Source organism: Fukomys damarensis, unplaced genomic scaffold (genome assembly GCF_012274545.1).
Source record: "Fukomys damarensis isolate Sample0158 unplaced genomic scaffold, DMR_v1.0_HiC HiC_scaffold_38, whole genome shotgun sequence".
In the NCBI taxonomy this organism is placed as follows: Eukaryota; Metazoa; Chordata; class Mammalia; order Rodentia; family Bathyergidae; genus Fukomys; species Fukomys damarensis.
Window position 1 is genome coordinate 20,102,140 of NW_022900950.1, and position 17,421 is coordinate 20,119,560.

Consider the following 17,421-nt stretch of genomic DNA (forward strand, 5'->3'; position numbering starts at 1 on the left):
ATACACAAATAACAGACAGACAGAAAGAGAAATAAGGGAAAAAATTCCTTTTACAATAGCATCCAAAAAAATGAAGTATCTAGGAATCAATCTAACAAAAGAAACAAAAGATCTCTACACTGAAAACTACAGCACTCTGAAAAAAGAAATCGAAGAGGATATAAAAAAATGGAAAGATATCCCCTGCTCCTGGGTAGGAAGAATCAACATAGTGAAAATGGCCATACTACCGAAACTGCTATATACATTCAATGCAATGCCAATTGAAATTCCAACACTATATTTCACAGAACTAGAAAAAAGAATCCAAAAATTCATTTGGAACCACAAGAGACCTAGAATAGCAAAAGCCATTATAGGCAACAGTCACATGGCACCAGGTGTAACAATTCCCAATTTGAAACTATACTACAAAGCCACTGTGATAAAATCAGCATGGTACTGGCAAAGAAATAGGCCTGAGGATCAATGGAACAGACTGGAAGACACAAAAACAAATGCAGATGTACTCAGCTACCTCATCTTCGACAAAGGAGCTCACCATCCTCAGTGGAGGAAAGATAGCCTCTTTAATAAATGGTGTTGGAAAAACTGGATATCAACCTGTCACAGATTAAAATTAGACCCTTATCTTTCGCCATGCACTAAATTAAAATCCAAATGGATTAAAGATCTAAATATTAAAACAGAAACATTAAACTTGCTGGAAAGTAAGTTAGGCAGAACTCTGGAAGACATTGGTATAGGAAAAGACTTTATGAACAAATCCTCAGTAGCACGGGAACTAGCAGAAAGAATCAACAACTGGGATCTCATCTTACTAAAAAGCTTCTGTACTTCAAAAGAAACCATTAGCAGAACTAAGAGACAATCTACAATGTGGGAAAAAATTTTTACCAGCTGTACCTCAGACAAAGGACTATTATCAAGGATATATAAAGAACTCAAAACAATCAGTCCCCCCAAATATAAAGACCCGATCCAAAAATGGGCATCCGAAATGAACAGACATTTCTCATACAAAGAAGTGAAAGCAGCAAGAAAATATATGAAAAAATTCTACACATCACTGGTCATTCAAGAGATGCAGATGAAAACAACACTGAGATTCCACCTCACCCCACAAAGAATGGCTGCTAACAAGAAATCACACAATAAAAAATGTTGACGGGGTTGTGGGGAGAAAGAAACCCTTCTCCATTGTTGGTGGGAGTGCAAACTAGTGCAACCACTATGGAAATCAATATGGAGATACTTCAAAGAGCTCAGACTGGAGGTTGCATTTGACCCAGCCATCCCTCTGCTGAGTATCTTTCCAAGAGAACTAAAAGAATCATATCACAGAGAAGTATGTGCACCCATGTTCATAGCAGCACAGTTTGTAATAGCTAAATCTTGGAAACAGCCTATTTGCCCATCCGTTGGAAACTGGATAAAGAAGTTGTGGTTTTTCTATAAAATGGAATATTACTCAGCCATAAAGAGCGAGAGAATAGATTCATTCATAGGAAAATGGATACATATTGAAGATATACTCCTAAGTGAAATAAATAAGTCCCACATGTGTAAATACCAAATAGTTTCCCTGGTGTGAATATTCTGCAACAATGCATAAGATTCTAATAAGATTACTGACATTTAGAAATGGGAGGAAAGGAGCTAAAGGTGTAGGGAAGGTGTGATACGTAGGGGAAGAACAAAAAGGGAAAAGAAAAAAATGTGAGAGAATGAAAAGATGAAAATAAAGTGTTTGTAGATGGGGAGGGGATGAGGGGGTGAGGGGAGGGCAGAAATAAGGGGAAAAAAATGAGAATCAAGACTTGCCATGTAGAGGTGCATGATCCCAACAATGAATGTAACTGTACTGTATCACTAAAATGTACCAATAAACTCAATGAAATTAATAAATAAAAAAAATCATGTAGGAGGGTAGGAATGGTGGCACATGCCTGTAATGCCAGTACTTGGGCGGCTCAAAGAGGAGGATCATCACAAGTTCCAGGTTAGCCTGGGCTATAGACCAAGTTGAAGGCCAGCCCAATCTGCATAGCAAATCTCTGTTTCAAAAAAAAAAAAAAATCATTTAGGACATAAAAGCAGCAAATACACCTTTAAGATAGAGGAAGCATGGCTGGGGATTTAGCTCAGTGGTTCCACTGCCTGCCAACGACCCAAGTTTGATCCCTGGTAAAAAAAAAAAAAAAAAAGTAGGAATCATCTATTTTCAGCACTGCAATGGGTTTTTACCCTACCTTTACTAAAACCCTAGCTTTATATTCTTCAGAATAATTAAACTAATTTAAATATATATAAAGTATATAATTATGTATTAAGTATGTATAAATAAATATATATATGAACAACTAATTTAAAAGCATAGTAATAACTTATAGTGAATTGATATATTTAATTCATCGATTCAAAATTTTTGTATTATTAAGAATTATTTATTTCACAGATGAATCTAAGATTCCATGAGAGTAACATAAATTGAAAGATCTGAATTTACAATGATAAAAAAACATGGTCTTAATAATATGTACCTGTATTCTTATGCCATTATTTCTCAACAGATGAAAATTGTAGAAGAAAATTGATATTTATATTTGTGCTATAAACAAATTACAACTTTTTATCCAGAACACCTTAAAGAAAACTTTTTTTCTGATTTAGAGTTAAAATTGAATATGTAAACTGTCATATTCCTAGGAGACTTAGTATCTGTGAAAAATAAGGCAAATATACAGAATGGATGTTCATTAGATCAGCATTTTTCCATTGTGCAAATAATTAGAGTAAACCAAACATTTTGGGTTTTACCCTTGCATTATTTCAATGACTGTCAAAGAAGAATTTAAAAGCATTCCTATGAATTAGGTGTACAGTGAACTTACTAAGGAAATATGCTAAAACATCCAATTATAACCATCATTTTTCCCTTTCTCCTGCAGCATACGTTATTGTATAACTTGCTGTCAATATGACACAATAAATTTGTATATAAAACTTTAAAATAAGAAAGAGGCTCCAGTTTCAGAGATTTCAGAATATCAAGGTGGAAGAGCAGGGAAGAGGAAAGTCACACAGCTCATGTTCACCAGGAAGCAGAGAAAGCCAGGAAAAGACACAAGACAAGACACACTTCCTACACATACCCCAAACACCCTACCTCTTCCTTGCAGAAACCATTGGGCACAAGTTCTGTCACCTTCCAATACTCCATCCTGTTCTGAATCTATTGCGGGATTAACCCATTGATGGGCTCAGAGCCTAACGATCCTACTTTTGATCATTAGCCTACTAAAGCCTAAAGCCTACTTTTGAATATGCAAAGCATAACAGTTTACATGAAAATTCATGTTAACGCTAAAAATCAAATCCTAATGAAGATTTTATTTAAGGAACATGAAATGGAGATTTTAGACAAAGTTAAGGAAAATGCTTTGGAAAATAACTTTTATTTAAATGTGCCCTGAATAGTGAATAGGGAAATTTCACTTAGAAAAGAAAATTATGATACTATGTTATTCACTTTTATTTCATCCACTCCCTGGATTTGTATAAATCCTTTAACAGTAAAATCATATATGCTAATTTATTTCTGAAATAGTATTTTCTGTAGAAATAGAATGAAGCTAAAATCACTAAGTTCTGTTTTTGATTCAGACAATAAATATCCTTATTACATTCAATAGCAATTACAGAGGTTTTAACCACTGCTGGGAATTTTGAATAAATAAACTTGTTTATTTCTTATGGAGAAAATGCTGTGAGTTGAGAAAAATTAACAATCCTTTTCAAAGAAACTTGCTTTTAGTTTTTAGAGTTGAGATTTATTGTGCTGGGCAATTCTGCTGTGGAGTCTATGTCCTTTTTCACTCCACAATATTGCTCTTTGGGCTCTGCTCTGCAGTTTGATACTTGTCATTTAGTTCTCCCAATAACACGTAAGCTATGATGGACTAGTGTGATAGATAAGACTTTAAGAAAGCTGATATTCCAGTTTTCACTTTGATAATAACAGCTATAACATTGTGAAATGATTTGTCCTGGAGTATACCCCAATTTGAATAGCTCTAAATTTTTGCCTATTCGGAAAAGTGTATTTGTAATTTCATTTATTAAATAAAGTATTTCTTTAATTCTTTTGGAAAGATACCCAGCAGAGGAATAGCTGGGTCAAATGGAACCTCCAGTCCAAGCTCTTTGAGGTATCTCCATATTGATTTCCACAGTGGTTGCACCAGTCTTCACTCCCACCAACAATGGAGAAGGGTTCCTTTCTCCCCACAACCCCGCCAACATTTGTTATTATTTGATTTCTTGATAGTAGCCATTCTTTGTGGGGTGAGGTGGAATCTCAGTGTTGTTTTGTCATACCAATAAACTCAATAAAAGAAAAAAGTAATAATAAATTATTTCTTCTCTGTGTCAACATTCCCAGCACTTTCAATAATGTTGATGGCTCTTCCATCCACCTCTTGAAAAACTCCAACTAGTAATGGTGCTTTTGGAAATCCTGGAATAGAGATTTTCAGTGAAGCTATTATTTAGTGTTTTGTAGAAAAAAAAATGTTTGTGTGTGTGTTTGTATGTGTATATATACATGTATGTATGTATATACATATATATATATATATATTCTGTTCTCCTGATTAAACAATTTTATTAACACTACTTAAAGTTTTCTAAAACTATTTTTTTCATTATTTTAATTTCTTTTAATTATTACCGGATGTTAGGTTTGTTTTCAACTGATATTGGGAATTCTTTTGATTACGAACAGTGACAAAGAAGTTGGAGACACCCTTTGGAAGATAAACCTAAATGTAAGTTCCAACTAGTCAATGAAAGAAATAATTTCTGTTTAGATTCAATGAGAATACAATGTCAAAATATCCACATTTGTATCAAGTTATGTTTAATTGTGTGTATAAACCATTAATGTGATCTGTAGCTATATAAACAGCTATCTTTTATACATTTTCTGAAATTCAGAATTTGGGGATAGATTATGTTGACTTCTTCAAGTGGATCTAATGTACTCTCAAAAGTGTATATTAGACCAGGACAGTGCACCCAGGAGAGGTTCGGGAGATGCTCTGACAGAGTCAGAGAAAGATAGGTAACAAAGGAGCAGAGGTGACAGTGAGTTGAAGATACAACCCTGCTGGATTTAAAGTGGAGGAAAAGTCTAGGAATCAATGAATGTGTCTAGCATATCTCAGTGATTGTACATGTGAGAAAGCATGTTCTCCCCTGTAGTCTGTCTGCAGAAGGACCCAGCCCTACCCACATTTTGATTATTTCATCCTCCAAAACTATTAAATTTATGTTGTTTTACACCACTAGGTTTGTGCAACTTGTAATAGGAGAGATAATAACCTAATATATGGCAGAGATATTATTTTTGATTATCATATGGAAGAATGACTGATTCTCAACCACACTCTCCCTATCAAAACCAACAATATACATTATCTACTACTTTTCAAATGGCTGTGGAAGAACAGTGTATAGCAGAGCAATATCACTTCTCTTCATCATTCATATCTCCTTTAAAGAATGTTCGAATAATTTGCACTTTTTTCTATCAGATTTTTATTTCTTACTATTAAGTTATTTATTTATTTATTTATTTATAGGTATATTTTCTCTTCACTAAATGTATGTTATATTAATAGTTCTCCTAATCATTGGATTATTATTATTTCCTTTTTCATACAAAAGCTTTTGAATTTTATGAAAGTCCGTTTGACTATTTTTCTTTTGTTACCTATACTTTGAAGTCCTATCCAAGAAATCATTGCTCAAAAAATGTCATGGATAAATTCCCCTATGGGTTCCTATTTTACACTATGGTTGAAAGTCCTACTTCTAAATTTGTTATGCGTTCTCTGCTGATTTGTATTTTGTTTGAGATTAGGCAAGGATTCATTTGTATTCTTCTAAATATGAGTATTCAGTTTCCCCAACATTATTTACTGAAGATACTACTATTTTATTGAATTTTTGTCATCTTTATTGAAAACCAATTGGCTGTAAGTACAGAATATTATTTCTCGACTTTCTATCCTGTTTCTTTGGTAGATGTGTCAGTTGTAATGTCAGTAACACCCTGTTATTATAGTAGCCTCATAATATAATTTGAAATTATGTCCAGCATTGTACAAAGCACAAAGCTACCATTATGAACCCAGTGAAAACTTGGAAACTTTTAATTAAGTAATATGTCATAGTAATAGAAATCCTAGACAATGCCATTAGACAATAAAAAGAAATAAATAGAAAATCTTCGCTGAACACCTGTTCTTACAATACTTCCCCCTAAACAGTAAAACCAAAGAAAACATTTCAGTAAATTTCCATTCACAAAATCATCATCAACATTTCTGTATACCTACAGGAAACTATTTAAAATATAATTAAGAAAATATTCTCCACATATAATAGCATCAAAGATAGCTTTGAGTTAAACCAACCAAGACAGTAACATATTTGTACACTGACTAATGAAAAATATTGATGAAACAAATTGAAGGAAACACAAATACAGTAGTTTGATAGAAATGATTTTTGGATTATATTTAATATGCCAAATTAGGATAATACCCAAGATGACCTACAGATTGTATATAATCCTCATCAAGCTTCTAATGGCATTTAAAACATAAAGCTCATTTTTTAGTAAATCTTGACATGAAATACTAAATTCTTCTTTATTTCCAATTTTTTTGTAGTTATTACAGGTTTTTATTTTCTTGGTAATTTCTACAACTCTCAAGTTATTGTTTGAAGAAATAGTAAACATATATGCTATCTAAAAAGAAATTACATAGTGAGACCCTGTTTCAAAAACAAAACAAAACAAAACAAAAAAAAAAAAACAGGAGTGGTGGCACACTCCTGTAATCCCAGCACTAGGGAGGCTGAGGCAGAAGGATTGCTCTGAGTTCAAGACCAGCCTGTACTACATAGTGAGATCCAGGTCAGTCTCAACTACATAGTATGACACTGTGTCAAAAAAAAAATGAAATTGCATACATTAATTGTTGAATTTTATAATCCATAAACATGGAAAAATCCTAAAGTGCCAAGGTCTTTGTAATCAGTAATTCTAAGTGTTTACTGACAAGGATGATCTGCAAAGAGAATAGCCACTCCTTGTTTTCAGTTTCAACTTCATTATTTTTAAATTAGTAGATCCACACTAGCCCTAGGATTGAATGAATTATTTCATGCTCTGAGTTCAGAAGATGTGTGCTGTAGATAGGTACTTAATATATTTGAGCTATTTTACTAAAAAACTCAGGATATTATTCACAGTGACCATGATATAAAATTCACATAAATTTAAATTTTCTTTGCTTTCCAGGAAGCAGCTTTACATCCAAAGGCTGAGCCCTCAGAATATCAGCGTTTCTCATTTTATACAATTTTTGCTTCTTTGTTTCCCTTACATGGCAAAATACAGCCTGATTGGGTACAGTTCCTGTTACAGACCCTGTCAGAAGTACACATATGTATATATGGAACTGATTGTACCACATTGCTCTGAAAAGGTCCTCACTACATACTACATTCAGCACTTTCACGCTCAGATCCCCCTATTTTGAGGTCAAAGAGCATTATCTTGGCTTAAAGGTTTATATTTCCAATATCATCATATGGGTGGACATTTTTCTTTTAACCATTGAATCAATGAGTCTGGAGCCAGACCATATAGCCAAGAGACCTAGGCAGGTAGGATTAGACAAGTCCCCCAAACTGAGAACACAACATCTATGAGGGTTTTGAACCCCCACAAACGTTAAAAATCAACCTCCACACATTTCCCCAGGTTCCCAACCCTTCCAGGTCTGAACTGCAATGTGTGCAATTTTTCTCATTCAATCTGTGATCTTCTGTATGAATTTTCCTTCGTTATCTATCTGTAGGCAGCAGGTGCTTAGGTTAAATTTTCCATAAACCTCTCCCTCTGAATCAAGCAAGTAATCTTAAGGCCAAGAAGCTTTGATAAATAGCATTGCACATTCTGTTTTGCTATTTAGATAACAAGTTAAGAGCTTTGGCAGTTTAACTCGTTATAATCTCTACAACTGTTTGTAATCTAATTATGGAATTCAGCGTGTAAATGGAAGTGCAGTAGGCCCATGACCCATCCTGTACCCACGTTTCAGGTCCATAATACTGAATTATGTACTCAAGGGGCAATTCATCATCTTTCCAACTGCCAATCTACAGAGAATGTTATTTTCTCTGAGTTGCTCTGTCCCTTGGACTCCTAGCTGTTCTCTTCTGGTGAGTGGGACTAGGAAGAAAGATGAACATATTGAACCAGACACACAAGATCCTGGACAGTTTGGGGGAGGTACAATAGAAGCCATTTCTTCATATATCCAATACAGTTTGCCTTTGGCCCACCATTCAGTGCCTGTGTAGATATTGTCTCAGGCCCCACAGAGATGAGAGAAGTTGGAAAAGGGGTGAGAGTTTGGTTCAAACTAGTTTGGGAAGTCCCACTAATGGGTCTCTTGTGCAGCTGAGTTATAAGACCTTTGTCCCAGACATGTTAGCTTGTTTCAGAGACATGCTTTACCAAGCAAGATAGTTCTTTCTAAGTTTTGAGTTTTTGAGAAGCCAAACCCCCCAGGCAAGGCTGGAGTACTCTATTTCCTTATAATGTTTGAGGGGAATCTAACTCTCTAGCCTCCCATGCCACTGATTTCTCATATTGATTTCTCTGCATACATAGCAAGCGGAAATAGAGTCTGAGGTATAGTTTCTGCTAAGGCTAGAAACAAGTTTCTTGTCATGGCTGAAATGAGAGGAAGGCTACTTTCTATTTCCTCATAAAAAGAATGAAAGATCAGATGTGGCTATACAAGTGATAGTGACCCTTTTGAAATGTAGCATAGTCCCTGGGTCTCTGTCCTAATCCAAGTGTCAATTTTGGATCTTCTGGGTTAAGGATCAAAAAATTAAGAGCTACAGGCCTTTAACTGAATCAGATGCAGCAGCCCCCTTTAGAAGGAGCCCCGTCATGCCTCCCTTTTGCCAAATAGCCCATGAAACACAATTCAGCTGGGGCATAGAACTCAGATGTATAAGCATACAAACCATTTTTCTCATGCATATATTTGTCATCGACTTGTCGCTCTTGCTCCCAATTTAGACCTCCACATGGCATGTCAAGAGTCCTTGAGCTTTATGATGTCTGCCTATTTCTTTTATATGACAGATGGTTCTGAGTCAATACCTATAGCTACATATACTTCAAAAATGATTTATATGGGTCATTTTATGTTAGTAATTTGAGTACAAGTGATCAGAGAATCTCTCAGGAGGATCAGACTTCTAACCATTCTTCAACAGGGGAGTATTGTGGGTCAAAACAAGTGTATTGACTCCCCTATTGGCAGATAGAATAGGTTGTCTTATGCGTACTGTTTCCTTGCACCTTCCCGTAGCATGAGAAGTGAGTGTGGTAAAGTCCAAGTGACTCTCTGGTCTGATCTGGTTATGCATATGAATTGCATGTGGGGAAGGGAATTCGGGTATACACTGGGGCCTCAAGTAAAACTAGCCAATAGCAGCAAAACATTCTACCCACAAGAGCAAGGTGAGGGCTATCAGGCACCTTCCCTACCATTTCCAGTCACTTGGGGTGGTCTTGGCAAAGGCTATGGCAAAAGTCTGAATATAGTCAAGAACAAGGAACAGCAGTGCATAGCTGTTGGGGCACGAGAGGACAAATGGACGAATCACTGACCCTGAGTCCTGGAGTGCTGGCTCTCACCAGGGAACAGGTGTCCCAAAGGTGACATGCTGGAGCCAAGTCCCTAGACCCACAAACAACCCCCTAATCTCTTTTGTGTTCCTGTTCCCAGTTTACACTCCCTTTTAGTCATAAACAGGTGCTTTATCTAGATGTTATGTCCTTAGTGAACAGTGTGTATCTGCTTGTAGCTTCTTGTGACTGCTGTTTATCTTACTTATGCTTCCTTGTGACTGTTGTTAATCATCAGACCACTGTGATCATGCTTTTGTGTGTGGCCTTGAAACTACTATAAAAGACCCTGAGTAAAAATAAACTTTGCCATTAGCCATAAGCTTTTGGTCATTCATTGCGTTCGTGGTCATCTCCCTGAGTCCCCTCCTCTAGAAGGAGACCACAACATATAGCAGATGGACCAACCAAAACAAAGAATGGAAGTCCATTTGTGTTACCAGTTAATGGTTCCCTCTGACTTCTGCCTTTTGTAGACCAGTCAACCTCCAGAGTGACTAGAGCAAGGTTGCTATCTTCAGCTGGTGTCTCTGAGTTTGTGGCTGGTTTCTTCCAGAAGGTACTCCCAGTCTCAAGATACTGGCTTTATTCTGTGGGGCAAATCTGTGGGACTAACTTGAAAACATTTACTACAGTGGGGATGGATAGGAGAATTGGGAAGTGGCCCCTCAAGAGGAATTTTAGAGGCAGGACATTTCATTATTTGTCCCACACAGCATCTCCTGGTTTAAAAGAGGGAATGTCTGTTGTCAGATTCACAAGAAATCATACCTTAACCCATTGGTGTAGAGTGACTAAGATTGAGCCTAATGCCTACATCTGCTACTTTCAGGTGAAATTTCCAAGCCCCTTTATGTATCCGCTTATGAGGGGATCTTTCATACAGAGTTCCATAAGGGAAAAACACCACCTATTTAGTGGACTGTACCTAATCCTTCATAAGGCTATTGGCCAGATTTGGTCCCAGTGCAGGTGAGTCTCCTGATACAGTTTGCTCAGCTATAGCTTTAGAGTCCAGTTCATTTGATCTACCTTTCCTGAACTCTGGGGATGGTATGTCCTGTGTGGTTTCCAAGTAATCTTTACTTCTTTGGTCACTAACTCTGAGACAAATGTAACACCTCTGTAACAAGTGCTGGGCCATTGTCTGATCCTATGGTAATAGGATTGAAAAACAAGGAATGATTTCCCTTAAAAGGAATCAGGCCATCTCAGATGACTTTTCTGTGCAGATGAGGAAGCCTTCTATCCAGCCTGAGAAAATATGCACAAAGACTAACAAATACTTGTAGCCACAGACCCAGGGAAGTTTACTGAAGTTCCAACCACATTTTCAAATGGGCCTTCCTGACAATCTGTACCAGAAGCAGCCTTGAGTCTTTGACACAAGTTACTGTGGGCATATGTTTCACAGTGTTCACTACCCAGGCTATGCTCAAGAGCCATGGGATGTAGAAATTCTGACTATGGTGGTCAGCCTTAAACCAAGTACTCTCATGTTGTAAGTAATTATGATCTTATTCTGCTAATGGATTAGGGAACAGTACAGTGGCCATAAACATCTATTCTGTGGTTCCTTTGGAGACCATGAGCTTTGCTTCCCAGCCTGTTTTAGTTTTTCCAAACGTCCATCGTGTCTCTCCTTTTACATCCCTGACAATGTCTTAGGGGCCCACATATCACATTTCAAGGATTTCCTTATCATACTTTATATCCTTTTACCCTGAGTTTATTAGATCCTTCTCTTTTATTAGACTCTCTTTTTTTTTTTGTATGAGGAGGGTGGTGAAGGCATATTTATAGTCTGGATATGCATTAACACATATTTCTGTCACCAGTTGGAGGGCTCCAGTTAGTATGATGAGCTCTGCCTTCTGTTCCAGTGTCCCCTTTGGCAGGGGTTTAGCTTCAATGATAGAATTCAGGGTCACCAGGGAGTAACCTGCAAGACATTCATTCTTCCTCTGTCACAGAACTCCTAGCATCAGTGAAATATTTAGCATCAGGTTCTTGGAGGGGCTGATGCCATAAGTCTGGTTGACTGGAGAACACCTCATCCATGAGTTCAATGCAACAATGATCTGGCTGATAGGCAATAGGGTTTCAGGTTTGGGGTCTGCATTACTTCTAGGTGAATATATGGATTCTTATTTAACATTCCCTGATATCTGATCATCCAGGCATTAGTTAACCAGTGTAAGTATTGAATGTGGCACTCAAATTGTAAATTCTTGTCCCATAGTAAATTTGGCAGACTTTGCCACCAAGAAAGTTATAACTGAAAGTGCTTGCAAACAGGGAGACCAGCCATGCACAACAGAGTCAAGCTGTTTGGAGAGGTATGTTACTGGTCAATGCCATGGCCACACATGTGGGTTAAAATTCCCACTGCTATGCCAGTACACTTGTGAACATACAAGAAGAAAGGCTTAGTTATGTCTGGAAGCCCCAGGAAGTCTGATGTGTTGTTTGTGAGGACCTGTATGATCCTTTCCAAGGGTTTTTGATGCACTTGCTCCCATAGCAGAGGTTCTTATACCCCTCACTTTTTGCGGCTTCATAAATAGGTTTTACAAAGTCTGAGAAGTTAGGTATCCAGATTCTACAGAAACCTTTGGTCCTAAGGAATTCCCGGACCTGGTCCTAGGGTCATTATGAGTGGGACTGAGCAAACTACCTGTTTCCTCTTGAATCTGAATTGGTGCTATTTCTGTGACTAGTGAAAACAGAGGTATTTGACCCTCTCTTGGCAAATGTGGGACTTTTATCTGGAGACTTTGTAGCTTCCCACAGGAAAGCAAGGAGCTGCTGAGTTCCTTCTATGCAATCCTCCCAATACCTTCTCCTTCTAACACTGAGATATTGAATAGTAGGCCCGTTGGTCCCAGGCTAGCCTTGTTCCCAGGTGGGTGACTCCTTCTGTCAGCTTCTGTGTTGACTTCCCCATTGGCTTTGTCCATTTTCCCTGGACATATCCTCACAGGGGTGTGACAATCGTTCTTCTAGGGAAGCTGCCAGTAAGTCCATGTTTTTCATCATTGTATGACCTGCTCCCTGCTAGACCTCCTGATCTCATTTGACCAACATCTTTCTCGCAACCTACGACAGATTGTTGACATTCATTGCAGCAAAATCCTCCAGTTTCTGCAGTTTGAGTGAGATGCCCTCCTAATCTTGGCTGACAAACTCCACATTCACCATCTACTGTTTCTCAGCTGCTCTTAAGTCAAAGAGGGTATACAGATGAAACACTTCACTCAGCCTCTTGTAGAATTGGCTTGGGCTTTCTTCCTCAGGAGTACTTCTAAGGTCATGCTCATGTTCATGGTCCTTTTTCCTCTGGCTTTCATGCCATTTCAAGGGTCTTCTGATTTCTTCCTATTGGGTCATACTGTGTGTTTGGGTCGCTAATGGGGATCTTCCCCCAGGAAATGATCTCAGGCATATGCTTGGACATCTAGCATTCTGGCTGGGGCATCATCCTCTTACCATTTCAGTGCTTCTTGGGTAATGTGACAGCATTTTTTGGTATTGAATGAGGCCAGAAGGAACTGCCTTCAGTCAGTCTAAGTGGGCCAGTTGGTCTGGGTAATGGACTGCATCAATTCAATAACTGTTTCCGGTTTCTCTGTATGTGAACGGCTGTGATTCTTCCAATTAAAGAGGTCAGGGGTGGTTAAAGGTTGGTACACTAACACTCCTTCACTTCCCTGAACCTGGCCCTGTTGGTTATAGTGGAAAGGTCCCCACATTTCTCGAAGTGGCATCTATCTGCATGGCACCTTGAGAGTGATGAATGGTTGGGCTGCAGGAGGGGTCTTCTCACAGGTACCCACAGGTGAGTGGAGAGTTAGAATGTGTGGCTCAGGGGAGGTCACTGTTGGAGGAATCTCCATGTGGCTTCTAACGAAACTGGGGGCTGACTCGTTCTGGTAAGGCTTCTTCTGCAGTGGGGGTAGCAGGTGGCGGTGGCAGTGGTGGATACAATGGGGCATGTGGTGGTGGGACCCTTTCTAACTCTCCAGGCAGAATTGGTGTGTTTGACTTTGATGGACATTTGGAAGTGGCCATTACTCTAGCCATCATACTTTTGAGTACTCCTGAATTTAGACTTTCAGCCAAGATGGCTGAGACAGGACCAGGTCTTGGCAACAGTCAGTGTAAGGAAATCAGTGGGGGGTGGTTTGAATCTCCCACAGTGATTCTCAAAACTCAGCTAACCAGTTTTTTATCAAGTGAACCCTGGAGGGTCAGCCCATACCAAATGATGGCCAATCAATTTTACTGAATATCTGGAGCTTTCTAGAAGTTCCATTTTTTAATATTGTATTTTACTGGTGCATTTTAGATGCACATAATGATAACAATCATCATAGGGAATTTGTATCTGTAGATCATATATCTTGCTTCTTCTTGTTTCCCATTCCCTTCAACACTTATCCCTTCTTTCCATGAGTTAATTTCACACCATAGTCTCCTGAATATCCCTTTTTGAAATTCCTCAACATACACTCTAGGGGGGTCAGTTTACTCTGCTTTCTATCCATCTCCTCCCCATAACAGTCAACTTTCAGACACAAGAGAGGAAAACGTGGGAAGAGAGACTAATTTGGAGGATGAATAAATCGTTTCTTCCATTTCTGGCCTCTTTCCTATCAGATACTTCAGGTACCTCTTAGCATTGTCAGGTTCAGTATTCAGCCCTGACCAAGATCAGATTCCCTAGGAAGTTTGATGCCATGCTAAGCCTTATGAAGCTGCCACAGAACCATGAATCAGTACTCAATACAGCCCTTTGATCAAGCTGGACATTTTTCACTGTGCATCTCACTCACAAGCCCAGCACTTTGGAGTTGTGGTTTCATTCCTGTGTAATTTCATGGACAACTCTAGGAGGTGATAGTCTCCACTCCTCCTGTTTACGGACAGATCTACCAAGAAAAACCCAAGGTCTTAGCAGCACTCCCTGAACGGGTTCCTTAGCCTCACTGGTTCCCTTGTGTATCCAGGGTCCTCATCCCTGCACGTGAGGGTCTAGCCTCCCCTACAGATAAAATGGTCAGCTGGTGCCAGCCAAGGTTGCTTTTCCTGGTGCTTTGAGGTTCACACTTCAGTGACAAAGGAGATAGAAATGCACCATCTCCAAATCTCAAGTGAGCCCCCAAGAAATGTAGGAGGTTTCTCTCACAGAGAGAAGGGACAGCAACACATTTCTTTCCAGGAAGTAGCTGTATTCATATTGGAAATGATTCAGCAGAATCACATCCAAAAGTTACACCTGTGTACATAGGAAGTGATTATACCACATTGCCTTCCTTTGTTCTGAAAAGTCCCTCATCACATTCCTTCAGAAGGGGCCCCACCACAGAAGAGAGGCTGAACTTTAGCTTAGTGAGACACAATTTTATAGATTAAAATATAAGATCCTAATGATATAAGTGTGTTCAGTTACCCTGTTTGGGGAGATCAACGATAAGTCATAGTATTACATTTCATTTATAGTTGAAAAGCACAGTATTCCATATTAGCAATAGCAGATAAAATTATATGAATTGTCTGGTAAATATCAGTACTGAATGGCATTGAGTGGGGCCCAGTGTAGCATATCCCCTTTCCATATATTTGGGATCTGCTAAAAAGCCCAGCACTTTACTTATCTGAGGAGTTCAAGATTTTCCTTTTATTTAGACATAAAGCCTCTAGGTAGCCCCTCTAATTAAGGTAATCAAGGTCTTTTAGAATATTTATTTTATAAAATTATGTTGAAAGAAATGTTATCCTTCCAATATTTTTGTTGATCAATATTTTTAGTTTGTTGATTTAGCTTTTGTTATTAAAAATAATTATTTGAGATTCCCAGAGGAGTGTCACCATGGGCATGTGCTCAATCATACATAATCTCACACTAGTATAATAGGACACTTTCTAAAATATTAACAAGTGTTTATAATAGATTATTTCAATGAGGTTAGAAAATTATGTTATAACCACAGCTTTGAGAAACAATTTAGGGGATGACAAAAAAAAAAATCTTTCTGTGAATAGTGAAAAAAATTGTATTTGTTGGTAAGAAATTTTTATTCATTATTGAAAATAAAATTTTAAATTTTCCATTTAAATTCTGAATTCTTCCCAGATTAATTCTTCCAAATTCTCACTGAGCAAAACTGTACTACCTTTTTTGTACAGTGAAATCCTTTTGCAGTTGAAGAAAGGGAGAAAATCTACCACTAGAACAGGGAAAAAATATGTGCTTGGTCTACCAATACAGTAGAGAAAAAGCAAGAACACTGAAAATAAACTAAAAAAGCATAAAAGAAAAGAAAGCAGAAGCTAAGTCAGAAAATTGTCACTGAAAAGTTAACAGATCTGGAGCCGGGCATGGTGGCACACATCGGTAATCCCAGCACTCAGGAGGCTGAGGCAGGAGAATTGCTCTGAGTTCAAGACCAGCCTGGGCTACATAGTGAGTTCCAGGTTAGTCTCAACTACATAGTGAGACCCTGTCTCAGAAAACAACAACAATAACAAAAAAAAGTTAACAGATCTGGAGCCGGGCATGGTGGCACACATCGGTAATCCCAGCACTCAGGAGGCTGAGGCAGGAGAATTGCTCTGAGTTCAAGACCAGCCTGGGCTACATAGTGAGTTCCAGGTTAGTCTCAACTACATAGTGAGACCCTGTCTCAGAAAACAACAACAATAACAAAAAAAAGTTAACAGATCTGGTGGCACAACTTGGAGACATTACAAAAATGAAAGTAGAACAAAAAAGTGACTCAAAACTATGGAGTTAGTTTTAACTATTTTAGAGAGAAGATAAAAATTTACTGTAAGAATTGACTTGCCCACATTAAAAATGAATCAGACACTTATTCAAACTAATCTTTGATTAATGTATGCGAATTATAATTATCCAAATTGTTAAAAATATCAGAAATAGGGTAACATTCACAAATGTTTGATATCAATACAAAGCTCTATATAAAATACTTTAGATATAGAATGGCCTAAAATATTGCATTTTGTAAATTAGAAACTTAAAAGATGTGTTATACTGATTTCAATATGACAAAATACATGAATCAGCATAGTTTATTTTGAATCTTGGTTTCAGATGTTTCAGTCCATGGTATCTTGGATCCACTGGCTTTAGGCCAATGACATGGCTTACCATTCTAGCAAAGAGATATGGCAAAGGAAGTTTTTGTTTTGCTTTTTTTTAAAAAACTTTTTCCTTTATGTTTTAAATGATGCATGAAATTATACATACTTACAGGTTACCATGTGACATTTAGATACATGTACTCATTTTGTAATTTTCACATCAGCAGAAATCTATCTCCCCAAACATTTATAATGTCTTTATAAATATATAGATTAAACATAAAAATTACATATACCTGGGGTAGCAAGTGATGTTTTGATACACATATACATTCTATCCTTTTCCAGTCAGGATAAACATACTTTTCTACAAACATTTATGCTTTTCTTGTGAAAACATTCAAAGTATTTTTTTCCATTTTTGAAATATATAGTATATTATCATTATTTACTGTTCAATAGAACACCAGAAATTATTCCCCCTAACTATAACATAGAATCCCTCACTTTTCCCAAGATTCTTC